The following is a 14,742-nucleotide window of genomic DNA, read 5'->3' on the forward strand; positions in this document are numbered from 1 at the left end:
CATATTTTTTGAGGGACTATGCTGTAATTCACTCCTTCTATATGCAGACCTTAAGATCAATGGCTGTGACAGATGGCAGCTGAAGATTTTGGGGCAATCTCCTCTCACAGACCTCTAGAATATGAGTTAAATCTCCATTTGACAAGATGTTTACATGATAACAATGTGAATTGGAGCTAAATCTCTACACTCCCTAGTGTTCCAGTTCCTGGTCTTTTTCTTATTTTTTTTGAACACTGTACATCTGTACCTTATGAATGATGTACATTGATTAGTCACCTATACCTATATATTACCTATATATCACCTATAATCAGTATATCACCTATACTTCATCCAAGTGGATAACTAGTGACTAGGAGAAAGCATTATTGGTATAGAAAAGAACTATTCATAAATAGTGTATATTACTAAATAAAAACAAAACCAAATGAAATGCTGTTAAGTTAATCTGATATGAATGGGTACATTTATAGTCACTTTGTGAAAGGGTGGGGAAGCTCATGCTGTTTTTCCTTGGGTTTTTTTCAATCTAAAAAGAAAACATGGAAATTTTATATACAGGCCTATGTGGACGCAACTTAAAATACATAAAAGTCAGGAAATTCAAAGTTATAACGAAGTAAAACAGGCAGATTGTGTTTATTCATCTTAAAACATGATGGCATGAATAAAACATAACCTGTTAGGATGAAAATCACTGCAAGGAAGGATGGTAAAAGAGGCCCAACTTGGACAGTAATCAGGGAGAAGGGGGTGTTATGGCCTGACAGGCTGAGATTTGGAAGAGGGTAATCATCTCTATAAATGGATGAAGAAATAAATAATAAGGGAAATTATATGAGTATAGGAGACTTAAATCTTCCAGACATAGACATAAATACCATCAATAATGGCAAGGTTCAGATATTCTTGGACATTTCAGAAGACTGACCTTTTGGTACAGAAACTTATAAATCAACAAAGTGTAGTGCTATTTTAGGCTTAGTTTTTGTGAGTGAGGAGGATCTTGCAAAAGAGCTGACCAAAAAAATAATATTCTAGGAGGAAGTGATCATGAACTGATTCAATTATCCTTGAAATGCAAGATGGACAAAAATAGGTTTATAGCTAAGGCTTGGTATTTTAGAAAGGCAAGCTTTTAGAAAATAGGAAAATCAGTGAGTGAAGGTGACTAGACTGAGGAACTTAAAGATTTGAATGCAGGAGAAGGATGGATTTACATTAAGAATGGAAATACTCTATGCGTGCTGTGCAGAATGGAGAAATCATAGGAAAGGGCTAGTATGTCTCTGGATGAATAAATAACTAAAGCAAGTTATTTAGAATAAGCACAGAACCTACAAAGGATGGAAAAAGACTTTGATTGTCAAGGATTGTCAAGGAGAACTGTCTTTAGGGATTATAAAATGTAGAAATAAAGGAATAATGGAGAAAAGCCTTGTTGATCTGTACCTTACACAGAAAAGTAAAATAAAGCCATAGGTTTTTTAGCTAATGGGACAAAAAAAGAGATCAAAGAAAGAAGTGAGGCCATCGCAGTGGCCTCAAGGGTAATTTGGGCATGCCTACATTATTCTTGATATACAACTTACCAGTTATTGAGTAAATACTTTGCCTCCATTTTCAAGGAAGTGGATGTACATGAGGATAATGACAGGGTAACTAAGGAAAATGATAATACTGCAATGGGAATTACATCATTCAAGAGCAAAGTCAAACACATATAGCTTAGCATGACAAAATTGTGGGGTCCATATCATCTTCATCCTAGAGTACTGAAAACAGTGGCAGATGGAAGCACAAGTAGAAAAGATTTATAATAAATATAGTTTAGGGATAGTACCAGATGACATTAGCATGCAATGACATACTGGACAAATATGTTCAAAAAAAGGGAAAAGAAGTGACTCAAGCGATTTCATCCCTGTTAGTTTGACTTCAACACTCTGCACATTTAGAACAGATTCTAAATGAATGATTAAAAACACAGATGCAAATTAAAAGTGGGTGAAATTACAATGTGTTTTTATCAGAGGTAAAAGTCTGTTACTGTGGGGGATTGTTTCGAGGATAGTACATGTAGCTAATATATGTAGCTACTATATAAAATACTTATTGCAGGTCCTCATGGGAGATTTTTACTTCAGGTGGAAAAGATACAAATTAATATAAAAACTCTACATTGGATAAGAAGCTGGAAAAAGAGAGACAACAGTAGGATATGTTATGGAAGGCGTTATTTGTGAGGAGGGAAGTTGCTAGTTGTGTTGCTCAGGGACCAGGCTTGGGCAACTATCAATATGTTTCAATATGTTTATTAGAGTTCTAAAGAAAGAGTTAGATATGCCGTCATGAAATTTGTGGGCAACACCAACTTAGAAGTATTTATATTGTCAAGAAGGACTGACTCATCACTTGAGAAGAATAAGAAAACTTTGTTGGCACAGATAATATGTCTGCAATAATATTTAGCAGCTCCCCATGTAAAACAATGCAAAGAATTGTGGCTGTTAAACAAGGAGCTGATTGGTTGGAAGGGCTGGAGGAAGACTGGGACACTCAAGCAGAAAAGCCACTGAGGTGGCTTTGTGAGAAGACCTTATGCAGGTCTAGAATGGATGTGGCAAAATATTTCTAGTAGAGCTACGGAAGTGTGAAGTACCATTTGAGTTAGTATCATTTGAGAGGACATTGTAAGACTTTGTCTGGAATTCTGTCTGCAGCACTAGTCAGTTGCGTTAAAAAAAGAGGTGCTTAAATCAGAAGTGATGCAGAGAAAGCCTATTTGCATGTTTAGAGCATTGCAGTATCTGTCTTACAAAGATAAATGTGAAGTTTCACTTGTTTTGCTTAGCAACACAGTGGCTGAGGAATATGATGATTCTTTCCCATATGGAAGGTAAATATCAAAGAGAAGGATAATATCAGCACATGATTACAGGTCTGTAAACTGGGTCATGAATAATCCTTATCTCAAATTTAGTGAGGTTTAGTAGAACCTCACTATCCAAGGAGTGAGGTTTAGAAGTGATCTTCCAAATTGCTACAAAGAACCAACACTATTTTAAGATAGAACTTCATATGCTGATGGAAGAGAACATAAAACAAAAATAAAGTGCTCCTAGATACAGAAGATAAAGCTTGTTTTATGAGTTTCTGAGTATCTGCTGAGCTGATAGCATCAAGGAGGTTTGAAAAAAAAATAGCCTGTTTGGCATTTTGTTTCCCCTGCATTAAATCCATGCTTTTGGGTTCCCACTGGTCACTCATGGAGGCTGAGAAGGACTTTTTCCTTCACTCAAGGTATAACGTAACATCTGTTTTCATGTTTGAATTTTCACCTTTTTCTGCTGAAGCAGTGGAATTTAGTCATAGCTGGAGACAGACGTTTGGATGATATACACCGAGGTTCCTAAAGTTCTGACATGCCTTGAGTATGCCTCATACATGTGTCTTGCTCACCTGACCTATGTTGGAGTGGGGTAGGTATTACTCTCTTGTGTTTATTTCTCCTACTCTGCTGCAGAGTGTGACCTAGGTCACTTTCTCAAAATGCCTGGGAACTTTCTTAAAGAAATCTGCTTTTGAAGGCACCCAAGACATTAGTAATACTCTGAGTTCTTCTTGTGGTACATTAAAATTGAGACTTTGGGTATTTTCTTATAATCGCAAATTTATTTTAGGATGTTGGAAACATTTGGTAGTCAGTGGACTAGATATTGATTACAAGGCTCGTACTGTTATCTCCAAGATTCATCCAGCTTCAGAGGCTTTTGGTTGTGTAGGAATCACAGCACTCATATCTCTCACCTGTGAATTTAAATCCTAATCAAAAGATTGTGCTAACAGAGTTTTTGAATTTTACAAGCACAATTTTATAAGACTTTATAAGACTTCTGTCACAGTTACTTCCTTCTCTCTTGAAGAGCATTAAAAATGGGTTTCTGAGTTCTACTATTTCCAAGTGTGTGTTATTTCTTTCCATGTATCCCATCAAAGTAACAGAAGAGCTTCTTCTCATTAAGAATGCATTAGTTCAGTCTATCACCTTTCCAATTCTTTCTTGTAGTCTTTGAAATGTGACACTTCATTGCTTTCCCCCTCTATTTGGCAGGCAGGCTGTGTAACTATGCAGATGGCATTCTTTTTCTGGGGACCTGACTCTCACTAGACCCCCCATATTCAGTGAAGAGTAATGAATGAAAGTGGACCATGGGGATAACGTCTTCTCAACAACTTGTGCTGCTGAGTCAAAGGGCTGCCACAGAACAGATCAGCTGAAACTCTTTTAGTTGTAATGAATGGTAATAATGAAGCCCAGGTGTCAAAAATGCATGGGAATCATGAGTGAATTTATCACAGTGAAAAAGATTTCAAACTTCCACACATCTATCAGCAGATAGAAATGGGAGTATTTTGGAGCAACAGGTATTTGTTACCTAAAAATTTTGGGTAGTCCTTTTGGCATTCCTGGTATTACATGTGAATATGGCAATCATCAGGCAGATTCTTCAGCTGAGGTAGATATTTTGAAGGAAGCAGGTTCCTCAGAGTGCTTCCTGCTTTGCTTTTACCAGTTTGCTGTACAAGCTGGAAGAGAATGGCAGTGCCTATGGACCTGAATGCCAAGACTGCGTAGCATTCCAGTCTCTGCCTCAGTTTCTCCATCAATAAAGTGTGTATTAAGGTGTATGAATTCCTTATCTCAGGCGTGCTTGGCAGATTAGTTAGGTGAGTAATATCTTTGAAGAGGAGAATTCTGTCGTATTCAGTGTCAGCTCAATTACATTCCTGTCAAAATCTGTAAATGACTACAGTCAGTGACCCTTCCATCACCATCACAGTAACAGTTAGCAGAGACAGGCCTCTTTACAGTTTGCACGCTGCACATGTTAGTGGTGGAATCATACCTGTTTAGAAATCACCTTCAACAGGTTTAATCTACTCCCTCACAATATGATGCTAGCTTTTGCTTTTTCACAGAAGCCACTGCTCAAAAAGTTGCCAGAGGCTCTGTGAGAGTTGCTTAACAGTGACAATGCCTCTGACCTGTGTGACGTAGGGTGAGTATGGATTCCGCACAAACTTGCGCTTTTTCAGACTGACTTGACTTAGATGCACTGAACCTGAAGCTTAAGCAGCTATAAGTTTGGTATGGGGCAGTTCAGTTTTCCAGAGTAGCCGTGATCTTAGGATCTGTCTCTTTCTCTGTTTAAACATTTTATTCAGTCTAAGTGGCCCATGACCCTGTATCCAAGCACTAATAAATACATATATTATTTATGTGACAACAGTCTGGCAAACTACAAGAGGAAGATGGACACATGCATTCAGATCTCAAGTTACAAGTAAATTCAGTCTTAGGAAAAAATAATAAAACTAAACAAAAATAAGAGAAACAAAAAAAAGGATTTCCTAGTGAAATTTCATCAAGAAAATTACCCTATTGACCTGATAATATTAAATTTGACAAACATAATTTTATTTAATAACATACTTCCTCAGAGTCATACTACTGAAAACCATAATGTAAACATCTGAATCCACTGACTGCTATTGTTGGACAATAATATACAGCTGCATATATATACACTCTTACATTAACTGTGAAAATTTGCAAATCAAAATACATATCTGTATACATTTTGGACTTCTAAAATATTCTTCCCATCTTTATCCTGAAACAAAATATTAAAGAAGATGTGAGGGGAAAGGATTGAGAGTTAGTGGTCCAAAGTTCTAATCATAGTTTCTGCAGAAATAATTTTGGATCCTTTGGGTCTAGCAGAAGACACAAGGACTGATAGCAAACAATAATAACAGATGGAACTTCACTGTTATGAGCAAATACCCTTTCTCTAAAGGGAACAGTACTGCCAGAGGAAGAGAAACAGTTTGGCTACTTTTCTGTTTTCAGGAGGCTCTTCAAAATGAAGTGGTGAAGTGGCTGGTGGCTTGAAGGGACAAGCAAGAAATGGAAAAAGAATGGAGTTCAGATTAATTATGGGATGCCATAGAAACTATCCAGGCCAGCTGTAGAGACAGTATTTATATTATACAGCTAATTGGCCAATGTAGTTTTTTTTTTTTTTTAACTGGTCCAAATGCTGAAGAGTCAGTGGCAGTTCTCCAAACAGTGCACTTTATACTGGAAAAGGAAAAGGAAAGAAAAGAAAAAACTGCCACCTTTCTCTCACTGGTTCATGCAGAAAACAGGGTTGAAATTCTGGTCAAAACTGAAGTCAATGGGAGGTTTGCCACTGATTTTGATAGATCTAGACTCTTCCCAAGATACTTTCTTTTCTATTTTCAGTCGGACAGATTTGGCTACCACCAATCAGCTGTCCTCTGTTATTGTTTTTTTTTAGTGTTTTTCAGCTTCCATAGCTATGTCTATATTAGGGAATTTTTGCTAAAATTTCTCAGCATTGCTACTGCCAGTCCAGTGTCAATCTAAGGTTGCAGCAGTGCTGGTCTCTCTAGCTGTTCATATCTGCCAATGCATTAACCACTGTGTCATGTAACTGTGCACAATGCTAGCCAACATTACTTATTTGTTGTTTTTGAGTAGCATATACATCTAGGTTCACTATCTTTACCTTTTAGTAAGCCTGGCTGTGACTTAAAACACTCAGAGCTCTTACAGCTCTTACCTCTGATGGAGCTCAAACCATACTAATCTTAAAGATATTTCAATGCTAATGACTCAAGGCAGGTGGATAAAATTTGGGGGGTAAATCCTTGCTCATCTATCTGCCATTTTATTCCACCCTATTAAAAACAAACCATAGAGATGAACTGGAGGAAAGGGGTATTTATAGCCAAGTCAGTTTCTTTTACATTAATTATGCAATTATTGCCTTGGAGAAAGAATATTCAGACTCTGCATCTTTTGCACCATAAAATCCAGAGTCTACTCAGTGTTGCAGAATTTACTCTAAACTCCACTAGCTTTGAGAGATATGAACTGTTCTGATTCATCTCAAGAGAGTGTTAACTTTAAAACCTAATGAATATCATTTAAATGTCAAATTTGTTAAATAATTCATTATTTACCTTGGTAGCAGAAACTGTCAGTTATTTTGTTTGTCTGTCACTGATTCAAATGTATAAATATTCAGCTGCAGGGCCACTGAGGCTACTGATTGCTGTCAAGTGAAGCAGTAGGAGATCATATTCTCCCAAAACATCTCTAATAACCTCCACCCACCGGAGAGGAAGAGCAAGTCTAGACCAAAGCCCTTAACTAGCTGACGCTTTCCTAAAACTCAAGCTGCTTTTGTATGTTTCAGACTCTTAAATTCTTCACAAATCTCTTTAACAACAGCCAAAATCTGCAACTCCCTTGACCTCTATTCCTGTCAACTTTTACAAGAAGTTCTGACAACAGATGTAGTGCCTTGATAGTTGAAGATTCCAGAAGATGCAGCATAGAAAAATAGAGAGAATTGTGTGCAGAAATAAATAGTCCAGACATTACTGGAGATGTGGTCTATTTACAGATTAAAGGGTTTTTTTGTTTTCAATACCTTTATTTTCTGAATGGTTTTGAAGATATTCAAGAATTCAAGTTTGCCATTTACATTGTCTTGATAGACAGATTACTGACAGAAGACAGATTACTGTCTTCTGCAAGAAGTCAGTCACATGCTGAAGATTTCAAAGCCATCTCATTGCACAACATATGGTCATGGATCTACATTTAAAGAACTCCATTTCAGTAGAAGTAAAAGATGCTAGGGCATATTACAACACCTGAGCTTCTAAATGCTGGTGCTTATTTACAGACTGGACATACCCCAAACTGATTCTCCACTGTGCAGAATTTGTGCTCTGAAAGTCATGTTCTGATTTCATAATATATAATTACTGATAATTGTAAAAACAACCAGCTGATAAAAACATCAAAACATTATAAAAACAACATAAAAAATTATAAGAAGAAATGTCTTGTCCACAGTAGAGAGAATACATCACTAAACTCTGTACAAGGCCACTGTTGTTGGTTTGAGCTTCTAACAACTAAAGACTCAGTCATAGCATATTTTAAGAGTTTTAGAGTATGAGTAACAGCAAATAGTGATCAGTTGTTTTTGCCTCCAGTTTGTCCCCAGGACTCCTGAGGTGAACTATAAAATATAAATATGAAACATAAATATGAAATATAAAAGAATGACAACTCAGAAAAGTATGCAAATTTCCAAGCAGAATAAATTAACAAGTGACATTAATGAATCACATGTCCAAGGTTATACCATGACAAAGACGTAATTTGTTTGGAATCAGTTTGTGTGAGAGCACATAGAAAGGGGTGAATGGACAGATGCACCCCAACCTGCGTACACTTTTACAGAAGACAGAAACAGTCTTATACCTCTTCACCCTAACTAGCCTGCAAAAACAAGTGGGTTTGTCAAAGAAAACCAGGAAAGGAAAAACAGCCCACTCCAGGATTTCATTAGAGAACAGAAACTATTGTACATTCAAGTTTTCGAATTCCTCACAGACTTCCAAATCTTCTAGTTTCTAACATTCCTTGGAGCCAAATTCTATATCTCTGAAAGCATGCATTACTTCTTGAAACCAATAGGAACCATACTCTGAACAGATGAAGTTTGAACTTCGGCTATTATCAAGAACAACCATTTTTAAATTCAGCTTCCTTTTCTTCCATGGAAACCTGAGTGCAGAATTCTTTGGCAGGCCTGATTGTCTGTGTTGAGGATTTATTTGTGGAGAGACCTCATTTCCCTGAGGAAAGGCAAACCTACATTTCATACACGGAACAGAAACCATAAACTAGCACATCTCCTCACAACCACAGAGATCTCTGGGATGTGCAGGTCTCTTCATCTGTACAAAAGTTCTTTTGCCTGCACTGGCTGCAGGCATCCTGGTTATTTCTCTGATGGGCTGGTTTTGCCCCTGAGGCTTGCTGCTAAGCAGTCCCACTCTCTTTCTCCAGCTATGACCTCAGAAACCTATGAAGCTCCCAACCTGTGCTGATGACATTTCAGAAAAGCTAAGATTCACAGGCTTTAAGATGTCATCCATGCGTCCCTGATATAATAAATACAAGTTACAGGAACTTCAGACGCTTATCCCTGTAAACTCAAAAAAAAAAAGCAAAAAAAAAAAAGTTACAGCACTTGTTGAGGTATCACTTTACAAATACTCTTTTAACAGTGTTCACCAGGCACCCTACTGAGGAGCTGACTTTGACTTTCTCTGGCTGACAAATGTGAAATTCTCTGATATACAGACTGGAGAACCATCCATTTCTAAGAAATTGCAATGTCTTTAGAGTGAAATCTTAGATAAAAAGGCCCATGAATTGAATGGCTTATGTGTATGTCCTGCCTCTTACACACTTCAGGACAATTTCTGACATTATTACCCATCTCATTCTGCAAGCAGTGCCATAGAGCTCCTTGAAACAACTCAAGGCTAAAAGTGGCAGGATTTGCCTCCTTGTGACTTCACTTCCAGCTGTATTACTGTGGAAGAATCCCAGACCAAAATGTACTAGCATAGAAGGAAGTTCAAAGCTTCAAGTTGACACATCTTTAAGGTTTCTTCCCACTTGAAGCATGTTTTGCTTTTCAGAGGTGCTAAATACTAAGTCCATGTTGACTTCAAGAGTGGGGCTCAGCCTCTCTGAAAGGTTAGCTATCTATATGCACTGTGATGCAACTGAAAAGCAAGGTCATTCTCTAAATAGGCCATATATTAAAAAAACAAAAAAGAAAGATTTCAGCCTTGAAGATGTACTACAAGTTCCTAAACCAATGATTTTTGTTATAGCTCCAGGATTTGGAGTAAAACATGAAATTAAACTTATGAAACAAACTAGCAAAAATTAATTAAACTGTTTGCGGTTCAGATTAATTATGGAAACATATAGTTCAATTTATGGATGTCAGCAGACTAACAGAAGTTAGCAGTGACAATGACATGATATTAATCTATCCTAATGGATTCTTCAACATTTAGAAATCTGGTCATATTGATCATGCAACACAAGCTGGATGAGAAGAGGCAATACGCATTTATAGCCACATTCTATCCTCATTACTTCTGACAGCGCTCTCAGCTTATTTAAAACAACATTCAAACTGCACATTGGTTTCCCTTGTGGCTTAATTCTCATTATTCACTGAACTCCTTTTTCCTAGAAACTGACTGAAGAGCCAGAATCTGAGCTCATTGTTTGCATTTCTGCTGACTACAATGAACAGCCTTCTCAGTTTCCAAGCCCAGCATTTCTATACACTCCAAACAGTTGCAGCCACCAACTAACAAAATAAAATCAGGTCAGTGATGGGGAGGCAGGATGAGTGAAAAGAGCGTGCACGTGCTTTTTGGAAAGAATGAGACTGAAAATTAATAAAGATTTGTTTCATAGCCTGTAACAACAAGTGACATCAATTGAGCATGAGAGATAAGCATCACAGTGTGGTATCCAGAACAGAAAAAAATTGTAAAAAAAAGAACATTCCTGGATGTATATTTTTCAGCTTTAAATAATTAGGCATAAATACTGCTGCAATGTGAAAAATCATAATTCTTCACAGGAGAAATAAAAACCGCGAGCAGTGGTGCTGGTAAACAGAGTTGTCAGCTACAATAGCATCATCCTGATGATGAAAGCAGGTAATGCTGTCTCTCTCTTCCTCTGTGTTAGTTTTCCTGGTGGATTGAGATGGTTTTATTTTTTGCCAGTGGTTTGCTGGAAATTACTGTTGTAAGAAGCACAGACTTCACTGTTCAGAGGATGAGTGGCTAAGATGACTGCCACCTTTGCCCTCCCAATCCTGGGCTGCTTTGAATCAGAAGAGCATACTTCAGACAGAAATGTAAAAGTCTGATTAACTTACCAAGTTTTCTAAAGAATTCCTCATGGACCTTGGATCTCTGCCAACTCCATGTCGCAAAACCTCCCTAATAAGCTTCTCCCCACTTTCCACCAAGAAGTTTCCTGTGCCATGGCCTGCAACAGGCTTGTTCAGAAACAGCCACACTGTGTTTGTGGCAGTGAATGCAGCTGGTTCATATACCAAAGCTACCTCTGATTTTGCTAACTGATTTAGCTGTATAATTTTACCACCTTATGATTTTTGGTTAAGCTGAAGCAGTGGTTTTCAGCCTGTGAGGCACTTACTTACACCTCTAGGTCTGTAGACTACCTCTAAGAAATCGATGGAAAACCACCAAGAAAAACAAGTTTCCTGTCAGTAGACACAAATTTGCTCTTAAAGGGTTTCAGTGAAAAATTTTTAGAGGACAGCAAATGGGAAAACAGTTAAAGCCTAATAACCTAGAGCATATGATCTGTTCTGATTTAGAGACTTTAAATGGCTGAAAATTCTTGATAAAATGCTCCAATCATTAATTAAATTATTGGCAAAAGATGCACTTTAAATCTAGTCTGAACATTAATCACTGAATATTATTCTGAATCCATCTTGTAGATTAAAGAGCCCTTCACTATCAGATTTTTTTTCAGATGATCAGGTTATCTTCTAACATTTTCTTGGGCAAATGTGATGGAGTTTATTTGGTTTCCCACTGCAAATAAGGCTTCCCATTCTCAAATCATTCTGATATCTTTTTCCTGAACTCTTTCCTGGCATCCTTTTGAGAACAGAAAATCCCACTATACGGGTAACCAGATACAGACATAATCCCTGCTTTTAGAGGCCAACAGTTTTAGACCTTCGTCCTAAAAATGGTTCCTGATCAACTCCACTACTTTGCAATCAACACATCTACATATGGAGTTAGCCAGGAACAAGTCCATATGCAGACAAGCCCTGTGAAAACAGGTTATGAAGAGCTGTTGACAGGTTAGGCTGTTTGTGTTTCTGATTTCTTACGTTTCTGACTGAGGAAATGCCATATGGAACATTCTCATTATATATTCCCTCCCCCCTCATATTTACAGGTACATGTTTCTGGCACCAGCGATACACAACTAAATACCCAGTATTCTTGGTCACAATTTTACATATCTTTCAACAGAGTCTGTTAGACTTCTGTTTCTTTCTTGCCTCCTTAAATAAGAAGAAAAGCAAGTGGTATTACTGCAGTATCAATGTCAAGAAACTAAAGGCCTGATCCATCTCCCATTAACATTAATGGCAACCCCCCTGTGCTTTCAGGGGATGTTAGTCTAGACTAGCAATAATGGCCAGCTTCTTCATGCTCAGGAGCCATTTTTATTCCCAAACAGATATCTTACAATCAGATGAGTGCAACCAGGTCTGCATGGCACTACACCTGACCTAATAAATCCTGCTTATTTTGAAAGCCAGGTCCAACTGTTAGGCCACAAGTGAAATCATCCCTGGAACAGAGCAATCATGAGTTATAAAACTCCTAAAAATGATACTTTTTCTGCATTAGTCACTTGGCTACATTGTGCATATTCTATTTCCATCGTTCTTGTCATATTGAAACTAACATTCTGCATTGCTTATGTTATGAAATATCTTATAATACAGATATAGGATGAGAAATATAGCTGAATTAGCATTACAAAAACAACTTCAATATTGATAAATTTCCGAGGTTCTATTATTTGTTGCTGATTATTTGGTTTTTCACTCTGGTGGATGGCAGTACAGTTTTGCATGTTTAATCTCTTTCTTTCAGCTGAGTGTATTTTGTATGCTATAAAAACATTTGTCTTTAATCTTTTCTATGTATTCTCTTTTTCCCCCTCCTATGAAAGCTACTTGATTTGGTGTTTATTTCATCCAGCAGAAAATACTTATCACAGATATGCAAAGGCAGCCTGACAGCCAGCTTCTCTTTGGGCACATTGACATCATCCTGAGCTCTAATTCAACTTGCAACACAATGCCTAAAACCGCACAGCCTCTGGACACAAAAGATCAACATGAGAGTACACTTGTGCTTTCTGTTGCCCTGTAAGCACATTGCCTTGTGAATGAGGAATCAGTCAAATAATGGGTTTGATAGTCTGTGTTTAAATAGGTAGTATAAAGTGCAAAAGTGTTTTGTGTGCATCACAGACAGGAAATCTTGTTCAAAGTTCAGGGCTATGAAAGTCCATTGGCTAATTCTTCAACATCTCTCCCAGTAAAAGGATACTTTCATGTGTATTCATGTGTATTCAGCATTCATTCATGCTATTTCACGTGTAATCACTACTCTTCAGAAGGAATGAGGAAGCTGTAATGTTTTAGCTTGGCCAATGGGCCAAACCGGAGCTGCGCTGCGTGCTAAGTGCATATATACCTAGTGAAAGATAAATCCTGTCCTCAAGATTGGGGTGAACATAGCTTACCCTGCTAACACTGATCACAGACCAGTGCATGTACACAGGGAACCCTTACATATTGGATAACTTGCTGTGAATTGCTGCTCCATGATAACTTATTTGTATAGTCATACATGTAATGAGTTGTATCTTAATCCTCTACCAATAAGGAACAAGCTAACCAACTGCCTTTTTATTTCTGAGTGTTCAGAACCCAGAGTGTGGTTGGTTGTCTGTCTGAGCTCTGCATTTTCCCATCTGGAAGATGATGGAAGAGAGGGGGAAAGAGACCTTAGCGTTTCTATAGTTTTCCTTTCAAAGATAAATAGCTTGGTTGAGAGAAGAGAGAACGTAACTGAAACCACCAAGACAATCTGTTCTTTGAACTGGTGGGGTTGGGAGGTTAAAGGATTTTTACAAATAATAATAAAAAAGACAAGTATCAGTCCATGTCTTTGACAGGAAGGCTCTGCTCTGTGCCATATAAAATACTATAATATGGAAATCTTACATTATCTGTCTTTCTCTTGTAGAACTAGTACATTCTCTTCTTATCATTATGTCTCATCTGGTACATTATTCAAATGCAAGCCAAAGTATCCCATCACTTGAGATATCACAGAAACAAAAAACAATGTGAAGAAGCTCATAATAAACACAAAAACTTGCTTCTTGGCCTTCTAATGTCCTGCTTGCATGGTCAATCAGTTTGAGGGCTGTTCTAACCTACGATAGTTTGTGACAACCTCCAAGACACTGTTACGTCAGGCCAAGGACAGCTGGTTGGCAGCAGTCCTGGCCCATATTCCCCCACTGGCTTCACATGGTCTCTAGTTTTGACATGGGCAGCATACAAGAGGATTCATAAATTCTATGCCACTTGGGGACTTTGTATTCCATAAAAATACCCATATAATCACCAAATTTTTATCCCACAAGGACAGGACAGGAAAAGGATCTAATCTTAACCATTTAGGATATATATATTTTTAAATAGACTAAGTAAAAATCCTAGCCATTTATTCTTTCTCTCTTTTAAAACATGGTTAGTTTCTTTAATGCAGTTGACCTTAGAGATTTACCACTGCACATACTGCAATTTGAATCAGAAATATGCTGCTCATTAGACTGAATCTAAGCAGAACTCTTCTTTGATAAACTAATCTTTGTAAAATCCACCATGCTGCTGTGTTTAAACAGAGCTAGGAGCTAGCTATCAGTTCTCTTCTTCATTTTGTTCTCTTTCAATAGACTATTTAGAGTGCAGCAAGGTAAAAAAATAGGAATGGAGCACCCCAACAGATATTAGGGCTGTATTCTTCCTTTCACGAGAAACTCAAACCACACAATCCTTACATCAATCAGCATGAAATACATCATGTTAAATCCCTTATTTCTTTAGCATAATATGAAGTCTCTCTTTCTCTCATATTACCATTCTGGTCAGTCAGGTA

The 14,742-nt window shown here is 37.5% G+C and overlaps 1 protein-coding gene across 3 annotated transcripts in view; it reads right to left on the minus strand.

Moving 5' to 3' along the window:
• CAP2 (cyclase associated actin cytoskeleton regulatory protein 2) overlaps positions 1–14,742 on the minus strand; it is a 69,589-nt gene that overhangs the window by 37,312 nt on the left and 17,535 nt on the right. The gene's annotated exons all lie outside the window — the stretch shown is intronic.

Source organism: Apteryx mantelli, chromosome 2, assembly GCF_036417845.1.
Source record: "Apteryx mantelli isolate bAptMan1 chromosome 2, bAptMan1.hap1, whole genome shotgun sequence".
In the NCBI taxonomy this organism is placed as follows: domain Eukaryota; kingdom Metazoa; phylum Chordata; class Aves; order Apterygiformes; family Apterygidae; genus Apteryx; species Apteryx mantelli.